Source organism: Stylophora pistillata, chromosome 10, assembly GCF_964205215.1.
Source record: "Stylophora pistillata chromosome 10, jaStyPist1.2, whole genome shotgun sequence".
Lineage (NCBI taxonomy): Eukaryota > Metazoa > Cnidaria > Anthozoa > Scleractinia > Pocilloporidae > Stylophora > Stylophora pistillata.
In genome coordinates, this window is record NC_142528.1 from 7,489,588 (window position 1) to 7,500,403 (window position 10,816).

The 10,816-nt window shown below is 41.9% G+C and overlaps 1 long non-coding RNA gene and 1 pseudogene across 1 annotated transcript in view; one reads left to right on the forward strand and one right to left on the reverse strand.

Annotated features, from left to right (window-relative positions):
* LOC148721636 (uncharacterized) overlaps positions 1-10,816 on the reverse strand; it is a 31,032-nt gene that overhangs the window by 4,858 nt on the left and 15,358 nt on the right. The window lies entirely within an intron of this gene.
* On the forward strand, positions 832-4,848 carry LOC148721637 (uncharacterized; annotated as a pseudogene).

A 10,816-nucleotide genomic window follows, 5' to 3' on the forward strand; every position in this document is an offset into this window, starting at 1 on the left:
TACACCCTATGTACAAAAAGCTCAGTTGTGTGTAACTGCATCACAGCATTGCTGTAGGCTGTATTAACAGTTCAAAAAAAGATGGTGTGTTTAAAGAAAAATTGCACATCGTGTCACAGGAGTTAAGCAGCAAATAAATTTTAGTTTACCACAATTACTCACACAAAGTAAAAATATTAACTATGTTATATGCGTTGGAGATTTCATTTTCATCGCTTAGAACCATCTCTACCCCTACTTACAACATTAATCTCAAAAGCCGTTCTAATGAATTAAGCAAAAATTTCCGGACAAACTGCTTAAAAAAATTATCAGGCTCAGCACATTGTAACAGTCAGAGAACGTTAGTTGTGTACTGTTCTGTGTGTGGCTTCCTCTTCGAATTTCTCACCAATCAATCTACCTCTTCATGCGCCAAATACCTCACATATTAAAGCAGGAAAGATAAAACTTAGAATTAAATCGAAAGAAAGCTGAAACTCTATTCCAGTAAACAGAAGAAGAGCTAGAAATAGACTTCCCTCATCTTTTATTTCACATCTCTTGTGAAAACAAAGACTTTCGAAAAGGTTTCAACAGTGATGTCCCTTTAAAACGCATCGTCTTGAAAATGCATCATTTCTGCTGTGTACAAGGAAAAGGAGCTTAAAGAAAAAGTTAAGCATTACTTCCTCAGTCTTAATTCAATTCTGATAATGTGCTAACTAAGAACAGGCAACATTTCCTTTTTGCGCAAACTTTGTTACACTCAAAAGAACATCAATTGATCGTTGTATTTAACTCACGAACTTAGTTTCTCTCGTCTTCCCTCAGTTTCAGCATGAGGCCGTCATGTCTTGGACCTTTCAGGTAAGTAAACAAATCGTTTTGATGAACGATACTTGTAAAAAAGTGGAGGTTCATGAGATTTAAAACCAATTCAGGGGTGTCTGGTTTCCTCTCAAACTTGAAGTTTGAATGTATTTACTTGTCAGATTTCAAGTGTTGTTTCAAGTATTGTCAAGGTTAGAAAGAATCATTAGTGAAGACTAACTGCTATACACCCGAACTTGAAGAGAAGAAATCAAGTTCAGTGGAACTCTATTGAGTGTTGCGAGACTAAAACCAAAGTAATAAACAAAATGGCCAAGTGGAACAAAATCAAAGCAGCAAGAATGGCTGGTCAGAAGTAAGGTGAACCACACAAGGGGCATATGAGAACCCAGAGTAAACACGGGCGAACTGCAGTTGATCGAAGTGCGAAAAAATAAAGACGAGGGCTCCTTGAAGACCCGGTTGGTTTGATTTTAATTTTGCATCTGATAGGTTGAGCGTATCAATGAGAAGAGTCTCCTAAACCAATCAAAGAGAGCAATGAATCAAAGCCGATGCGATCTCAAAGTTCTTTAGACTCTCAATTAAAATTCTGCTTTAAGAAAAAAATGAAGTTATTGTAGTGGAAAGAACGCTCACCTTCCACCGCTCCGGCTCCGGGTCCGATGCCCCGACTTGGTATCACACCTGTGGGTTGAGTTTGTTTTCGGTTCTCGTCCTCGCTCCGAGGGTTTTTCTCCGGGTTCTCCGGTTTCCTTCCTCAACAAAAACCAACATTCCAAATTCCAATTCGATCTGGAAACAGTGAACGAGAGGAGCCATCTCGTGGAATGTCCATTGCTAATGTTGTGGGGTAAAATTGGAAATTGTTATTTTGAGACTTTTTCAGTTAAGCTTTTTGTTTTGTTGAGCCTTGCCTTTTGCGCTTACTGCAAAAATATCTGCGGCACGCAGTTTAGCAGATAGTTGTTTTTTGCACGTTCTTATACGGTTAATTAGGCATGTCATAGTGTCTGTTTGTCCTTCGGTATTTTAGGGGTGTCAAGTAGTTTGCATGCGATTATATTAGTGTCTCGTTCATTCGTATTCATCCTTTGGGTCTGTGAACACCTACAACCCACAGTTTCGTTTTAGTGTTCACTATGTCCAACGAGCGGCAGCAGCGATCTTCGTTTCCGACCGTTTCCGACCGTTTCCGACCGTTTCCGTTAATGACGACTCAGCCTCTGCAATCAGCCCTTCTATTGCTGGGTTAATTAAGGCTTCCGTTGCCGAGTCTATCGATGCTTTATCCGATAACCTTACACGGGTTATCGAGGATCGTCTTGGCGGTTTCGCCAAGCGGTTTTCTTAAGAGAATAGTTCCACTGTTGAGCATGCCGTTTAGAAGGCCCGTCGAGAAAGCTGTGCCTGTAAGAGAAAGGGAAACCAACAGCAGCTGGACCATGCCGTTCAAGTGCTGGACAAATTTGACGAGGCATCGGACGCTATGAGAGCAGAATCGTACGACAAGGTTAAGGCCGCCTTGGACTCAGGTAATGAGGTCGTTTCTAAGAGGATAAAGGGGATTAAAATGGCCGATAAGAGCGAGTTTGGCTGGTCAACGTTCAATGAGTATCTTTCGGACGAGCTGGCTTCAAACTCTGATGACGAGAAGAGGATGTTCAGGGCGGAGAGAAGGGCCGAGAGTAAAAACTAAGGAAAGGCGTCGTCGTTTCCGTCCCGTGGATCGGAAGGAATCTGCGTGTCCTACTCCTACCCCTTCTTATTCTCGTTCAGGACCTTCCTATTCAGCGAGTGGTCAGCGGTCTAATCGAAGGATTTATAGCTCTTCGCAGCGTTTGGGTCCTTGTTTTAAGATAAGTAGTCGACTTTGCTTTCCACTTTAGATTTGCTTTGTTTCACCTTCGGGTTTATGGCGTTATTCCCAGGCCGTACCCAATATCCTCCAGTATTAGTTGGCTATTTTTGTGTCTTATTTTCTAATTAGTTCTGGTAAGTTCAGAATGCAAAAATATCTGCGGTACGCGGTTTAGCAGATATTTGTTTTCTGCACATTCTTATACGGTTAATTAGGTGTGTCATAGTGTCTGTCCTTCGGTATTTTAGGGGTGTCAAGTAGTTTGCATGCGGTTATATAAGTGTCTCGTTCATTCGTATTCATCCTTCGGGTCTGTGAACGCCTACGACCCACAGTTTCGTTTTATTCTACGTTTCGCTCGTTTTAGCTAATCAGGTCGTTTGATATATTTTTTGCTTTTTATTGTTATAGTGCGGGGAATTCGGCCACTTGAGTGCTTTTTGTTCCAAGCCGTCCGAGTCTTCAACGGCCAACCCTCGCCGCGAATGACTAGATGAAGGGGAAGACTCGCATTCTCTCGTTCAGTGTAATTTGCCCTCCATTGGTTTTTCAGAGGAATTTTGTGCCGGCAATGCGTGTGCAGGAGTTAAGGGCCGTTTAAAGTCCTCCGTTGGTGTTTGGGCGTCCAGCTTAGATGCTCCTCAGTTCGTTCTCGACACCATTTCGCACGGCTATCGGATTCCTTTAGCCAGTTATCCAGCTCCGTGTTTTTTACGTAATAATTTTTCAGCTCTTAGGCATCCTGACTTTGTTGTTCATGCAATTTCAGAGCTTTTGGACAATGGCTGTATTACGGAGCATCGAGAGCCACCTTTTTGCGTTAACCTTTTGACAGTGGTGGAGGACAAGAAGCTTCGCTTAGTAATTGATCTTAGGCATGTTAATTGCCACCTCGTTCGTTTTAAGTTTAAGTACGAGAACCTTAGCTCTCTGTCACAGGTTCTTCATGAAGGGCACTGGTTCTTTACCTGGGATCTCAAATCTGGATATCACCATGTTGATACTTCTCCAGACCATCAAAAGTACCTAGGTTTTGCCTGGCGCTTTAACGGCGTACTTAGGTATTTCACTTTCGTTGTTTTACCCTTCAGTCTCAGTAGCACCTGTTTTTGTTTTTAACAAATTGTTGCGCCCGTTGGTTAAGCGCTGGCGATCTATGGGTCATAACTCTTTTGTTTACCTTGACGACGGTTTCTGTAGTCAGCCGGAAAAGTTGTCTGCCTTCGCAGCAGCTTTTATTCAGCGGAAGGATCTTGTCTCTTCCGGTCTCCTTGTTAACGAGGAGAAGTCTCACAGGGTCCCAATTTAGGTTGGCGAGTGGCTCGGTTTTGTGATCAATACCATTTCTATGACGTTTCGGATTCTCGAAAAGAGGGTTTGCAAGCTTAAGCGGCTTTTGGATTCCGTCATCCAAAGCAGGTCATCGTCCTATCGCGAATTAGCCAGGATTGCCGGTTCCATTATTTCAGTGGCATTGGCGGTCGGTCCTATTTTCCGTCTTCTGACAAGGCAGATGTACTTAGCTTGGGATCACGTTTTTCTCTTTCCTCCTGCTCTACTGGAGGAATTGAAGTTTTGGTTTTGTAACATTGAATCTTTTAATGGTTACTCCATTCGACCCTCTCTTGATTCATCCACCGTTGTATCTTCCGACGCGAGCGACGCAGCTTTCAGAGGCTTTTCTGCCTCCCTGGACGGCACTGTGGCCAGCGGTATGTTCACTATCGACGATTTGGGTCAAAGTTCTACTTTTCGCGAGCTGAAAGCGATTTATTATGTCTTGATTTCGTTTGTTGAGCGCCTCAAGCACAGGCGGGTGAAGATTTTTACCGACAATCAGAATGCCGCCATGATAGTTTCCGTTGGCAGCTCTAAGGTTCATCTTCAGTCGGTGCCGGCTCTGAGCATTTTTCGTTTTGTTTTTCGCACGGTATTGCCTTGGTAGCGCAGTGGATTCCAAGGTCACTCAACGAGAGAGCTGATATCCTAAGCCGGTTCGTCGATAAGGATGATTGGCGTATTAATCCCTCCGTGTTTCGACTTATAGATGCCAAATGGGGTCCCCACACGATTGACCGTTTCGCTTCCTTTTATAACGCTCAGCTTCTGCGTTTTAACTCTTAAGTTTGCTGCTACTGGTTGTTCCGCTGTCGATGCTCTGGCGCAGGATTGGAGAGGGGAGAACAACTGGGTTTGCCCTCCGGCGGGTCTCGTTGTGGACGTCGTTCGATTGCTCTTGGCCTGTTCCGGTCGCGGAGCTCACTCAATTCATAACCGTAGTCAATTCTTTTCACCCGGCTCTGAAATATACCTGGGAAATTTCTGACAATTCTTTATCCTTTTTAGACATCAAAGTTTCAATTGAAGGTAACGGTTTATGCACTAGTGTGTATTACAAACCTACAGACTCGCATAATTACTTGTTATATTCATCTTCGCATCCATCGCACGTTAAGAATTCCATTCCTTTTTCTCAGTATCTAAGACTTCGTCGTTTATGTAGTGATGACTCTGATTTCCACCACAAATCAGAGTCAATGTGCCAGTTTTTCGATAAACGCGGCTACCCTGTTTCTGTCGTTCAAGCGGGTTACCACCGCGCCCAACTTATTGATCGACATTCAGCACTACAAAGGTCGCAAAGGAAGATTCCGACCACATTCCATTCACTCTCAGTCACGTTTCACCCTCACAACCACTCAGTTAAATCCATTCTTCTTAAAAAAATTTAAATTACTTCAAAACGATCCAGAGACAAGCACTATCTTTTCGCAGCCACCGCTCATTTCATTCAAACGCAACAAAAACAGGCAATTTTTTGTTCAGAAGCTCTTTTCAGACTAATGACCAACCAGGCACTTTTAAATGCGCTCGTGCACGATGCAAAACGTGTCCTTTCATTCACAACACTGATAAAATATCGGGACCTAAACGATCCATTAAGATCACCGATCACTTCACGTACACCTCCGCCAATGTAATCTATTGCATAACTTGCACTTATTGCAAAAAGATATACATCGGCGAAACAGGCAGAAGACTAGGTGACCGATTCCGAGAACACCTTCAAGACGTGGAAAGGAATGACAAGGACACATCGAAACCAGTCGCTAGGCATTTTAATTTACCTAATCATTCTAAGCAACATACTGCAATCTGCGGTCTTTCCTTACACTTAGGTAGCACGGAAAGCCGTAAAACTCTTGAACAAAAGCTCATCTTTCAAACCGGCAGTCTAAATCCCACAGGGATCAACTAACGCTTTTCATTCCACTAATTTATTCTCGTTTTTCTCGTTGCCATGTTCCCACCAATAACGTAGCTCCATTTTCCACCTTTAAAAGCACGCGCAACCCACAATTCCTCTATTCGCTCCGACGAAGGGCTAACGCTCAAAACGTCAGCTTTTGTAATCGTTACGGTGGCCAATTTACCATTTCAACTTTGTTGATACATCCGAATTATTTCGTTACCTCCACCGACGCAGCCCCAAACAGTTTCTTTCGAAACTATCAGCCTTTATATTTATACACTTGTATTTTTCTCTTTCACAGTTTGCTGTTGTACTACTTTAGATCCATGGCACTTTCTCTTTTACAAACTATTGAAACCCTCAAGGACCAGTTAGCATTGGTATGTCACTAAAAATGTTGCTGAGTCCAATGTAACACGCTTTCCGCCTCTTTTTTCGAATTCTGAATTTTTCGAAGATCTTATTTAGCCAGCGCACGGGATTAAAAAGTCCAGTTTCAATTCGTGCCCAAGACATTGTGTTGCATGAGTTTTGGTAATGCCGGGGCTCGATAACCATTTATCGAGCCTGCACTCCCTCCTCGAAGTTCCTCTCAGAAGGACCAAGCGTCCAGCCGATTTAACTCACACAAGAGACTTAAGTCGGGGTCGATAACTAGGCGCGCGAAGATATGGAATTTCTCTCCGAGTGTTCGACCCAATGGCTCACGAGTGAGATATCGAGTTGAATACGAACAGCTGATTGGTGTCTTTAACTTGCACGGCTTTTCTCAGGGCTGGAAATCCTAAGCTTACATAACACCGCAGTTTATACGATAACGGAGGGTCTCAATGGGGGGTAGGGGGTCACGTTGACGGTTGACGGTTAAAAAAAAGCCCTTTTGAAGGTTGACGGGTTAATTTTGGGTCAGTTGACGGTTACTATTTTGGAATGTCGTTTATAAAACGAACTAAGCGAGCGAATTTGGCTGTAGTTTTTCATAGTGACGCGTTTGTATAGAACTGTTAACTTTTTTAAAACACCTTTTGTAATAAATGACCAACGTTTTCAGGAAACCGGAAGTGTTTCCACACCGGAGGTCAGTTCTGTCGTTAACCAGGTTCACTCGCGACTAGAAGTTAAAGAACGTACTTAAATTCACCTTTGTGATATATCAAAACTGTTCTTTATAAACAACAGAACTTGACCCCAATTAAGGCAATCGTGTAGTTCTTAATTAAGGCCGGATATCTGAGACATTTGACGGTTAACATTGGCTTGCTTATTTAATGGTTGACGGTAAAAATATTGCGTTTTTTAACGGTTGACTGTTGATATTTTGGCCATTTGACGGTTGTCAGTCAACCTCATTGCGACCCTCATAAGAGCTATTATCCTGCAGATCTCGTTCAGTTGAATTAATTTTTAAGTGCACTATTTTGGCCCTCAAATTTGTGGCGGCTCTTACTATTATACAAACTCTTCACAGATGTTATAATCTGTTTTACGTTTCAGGAGGGTAGAGAGAAGAGAAAGCTCGAGGAAAAACTTTACCGATACGAAGAGGCTGAACGAAAAACTACTAAAGCTGTACATCCTTTGGTGGTTAGTGAGAAGCATAGAGATTCACTGGTGCCACCTGACAGCTTTTTTTAACCCGTTCATCCCCGAAATCTGAAAGCCAGCTCTCCTACGTGAGGATCACACATTTCATCTGTTTCTGTTCTTGAGAATAAGGCATAATATGGAGAGCACATCCCCTAGTTGACGATTTTCTCAATCAGTGAAGACCCGTTTCTGAGGAAAATTCAGTGGCTAATAACCTTAGAATTAGAGAATTAATGGCTGATGCAAAAAAGGGAGCTCCCTCCTTTTTCATTGTTTTTCTCTTAATATGAGCACAATATGCTAACTTCTTGGATGATGGTACAGTGGCTCACAATTGAGCCAGAAAACTGGGTTGAATACATGAAAGTCAGGTTTGACTTGATCTGTTTTGATTTTCTTTTCTTTCTATACATATCGGTTCTCCCCCACCCTAGCATCAGCACTGCACTGATGAGGCCCAGAAGGCCGAAACAGTACTATCTGCAGTCAGATATAGCTCTTTGGCATACAAAGCTCTGCTTTCATGTCCAAATTGAGCATTGTGGGGTGAGTCATTGCCTCTAGCATTGCGCATAGCTCACTAGGCTTTCCTAGTTTGAGCACTCTGGCATGGCTTAGACAATACCACAAATGTGGGATCGTTCGGGGTAACCATATCGGTTCTCCCAACTGATGAGGCCCAGAAGGCCGAAACGGTACTGTCTGAGGCCAATAATTGTTTTAGGGTAGTTTCAGAGCTGAGCAAAGAGTTTTCAGCAGTCTGATTGGTCGAGCGGTTCCTAATATGGCGCTATATAAACCGCTCCATGCGGTTTATATAAAATGTTAAAATAAAATGTTAATTAATGTTACTAATGTTATGATTTTAGAATTTTCTCCGTTGTTCAGCTCTGATATTATACTAAAACAATTCTTCGCCTCAGGTTCGGTGAATATTTAGTGAATAAACCCCTTCGGGCGGCTGGCATGTCGGCTGATAATCTCTGCAGCTGAGAGTAATGAATATTTGGGCGAGAAGCGAAGCTTCGAAGGCAAATATGAAATTTTGAGGACAATCTCTCAGCCAAGGACATTAATTATCAGCCGACATATCAGCAAGCCAGAACGGGGTTTATTTATTTCGTAACCCTCCCATTAATTTTCACATCACAATTAAACTGCGCGTAAACACAGTAAAAAAGCCAGTGGTGATCTGATGGCGAATGCACGTGCTTGACTTAAGCAAGCAAAAGAAAAAATTAAATAGGAGAACGGAAAAGTTGAAACTCTTGTGTTGATTGTTTTTTTTTCACGGAAAAAATTGGAGGACAAATATCGACGCGGACGAGGGTTATTGCGTGATAACTGTCCTGTGATTTTGCACCACGTGATGTAAAGTAACCAATAAAATCGCGCCAAAATTAATGGGTGGGTTATAATGTCGAGTAATCCCCTCGACTTCGTGTGGGGGATTATTCGACGATATTCACCTCGCCTTCGGCGAATAATTGTTAATTATATCTAAAAACTCTCTTTTTTAAGTTTTGTGATAGGTACTCGTAAAATCAGCAGTTTTGTGACTGTCGTTACACGTTGTTTCTCTCAGGAAGGTTACATGCCAGCCTCGATTCCATGTTGTTGAGTGAATCTCCTGGCTCGCCTCCAACCACACACGCGGTTAGTTTGAGACGTGAGCAAACTCTTCCTAACCTAACCTTCAAATAAGATCAACAAACGTAAGAAGTACCACGAAAATTTAACTTGTTGATCGAGGTGAAAAGATCCGAAGGAGAAAAGAAAACTCAGCAATCAAGCGAGTAACCTTTCTTCTCCAATTTGTTTTAATACCCATCAAAAATATTCAGAAAGAATTTTTGCATCACAACAAATTCCGAATTGAAAACGCAACACAAAGATTCGATCCACAGTAAGGGAGATTTTGCATCGTGCCTTTTGCAGTTAGATATAGCTCTTTGGCATACAAAGCTCTGCTTTCATGTCCAAATTGAGCACTGTGGGATGAGTCATCGCCGCTAGCATTGCGCATAGCTCACTAGGCTCTTCTAGTTTGAGCACTCTGGCATGGCTTAGACAATACCACAAGTGTGGGATCGTTTGGAGATTCATATTGGTTCTCCCCCATCCGAGCATCAGCACTGCTAGGATGGAGGAGAACCGAGAGGGTCGCCCCAAACGACCCAACATGTGGTATCGCCATGCCAGAGTGCTCAAACTAGAATAAACTAGTGAGCATATATACATGTATCTATATGATGTGTGGTAGTCAGAAAAAAAAAAACAACTACATATACACCCTACAGACCTGTTTCGTGGTTGCAGAGAAAATATTTAAATATAGATGTTTAGCTTTGATAAGATTGGTCTTTTTTACAGTTGCTCCTATTTGTTTTATTTTATTTATTTATCTTTTTCAATGTATAAAATGCATAGTTCGATCTTTCGACATCAGTAGAGTAGCGACTAATATGCTTGTAGGAGTGATAAAACTATGATTGACTGATTTGTAAAAAAACTAATTTTAATCGAAACATAAAATGAAAACTAATGCAGGTCAAAACGTGTCATCCATCATTATCCAAACATGCAAAGTGACTATTTTTTGTGGTTTAAATAAAAAATAACGAAAACAATTAAACAAAGTTATGTTTCTTTTACAGGCACGTAATTGCTAGGGTCTTTTCATTTCGACAATTCTAGTTCTGAAAAGTCAGCGATATATACCTCAGGCCGTAGCCAGCATGAGGCAAGACAAGGCAACTGCCTCGTCATTTGATTTTGGCCTTTTTTGGCACCAGTATCGCTCAGCAATGAAAGGTGAACTTCTACACTTGCCCAAGATTGTCTTTTCTGAAGAAAAATGCCACGGAAAACGCTTGAAAGAGCATTTTGAGCCTTTAGATTTAAAAACTTTTTATGGGGCATGCCAGACCCAAAACTTGCCTCGTCTTGTTCTGAAGTCTGGCTACGGCCATGAGATGATGTTGAATGATGCTATCAAAACGTCGGTCAACATAAGTTTTAGCATTCTTGAAATATACTGAAACTTTTAATTCTCACACGCAAATGTTTTTCATGCAGTTTCTACAGGCAATCATTTCTGTTGAATCTCTTAAATTATATACGAGCAAACGACGTAACGTCTCACGGTCTCTCCAATTTTTACACGCATGATCAGTTCGACAAATATCGTGGGCTGCATTTTAGATGAAATAAAGAACTTTATTTGTTAGAATGGAGAGATTATTTTTGTATTGGTCTACAAAGGGTGGTGGGTCGGAATATTAATTTTGTCCGGTTCCGAG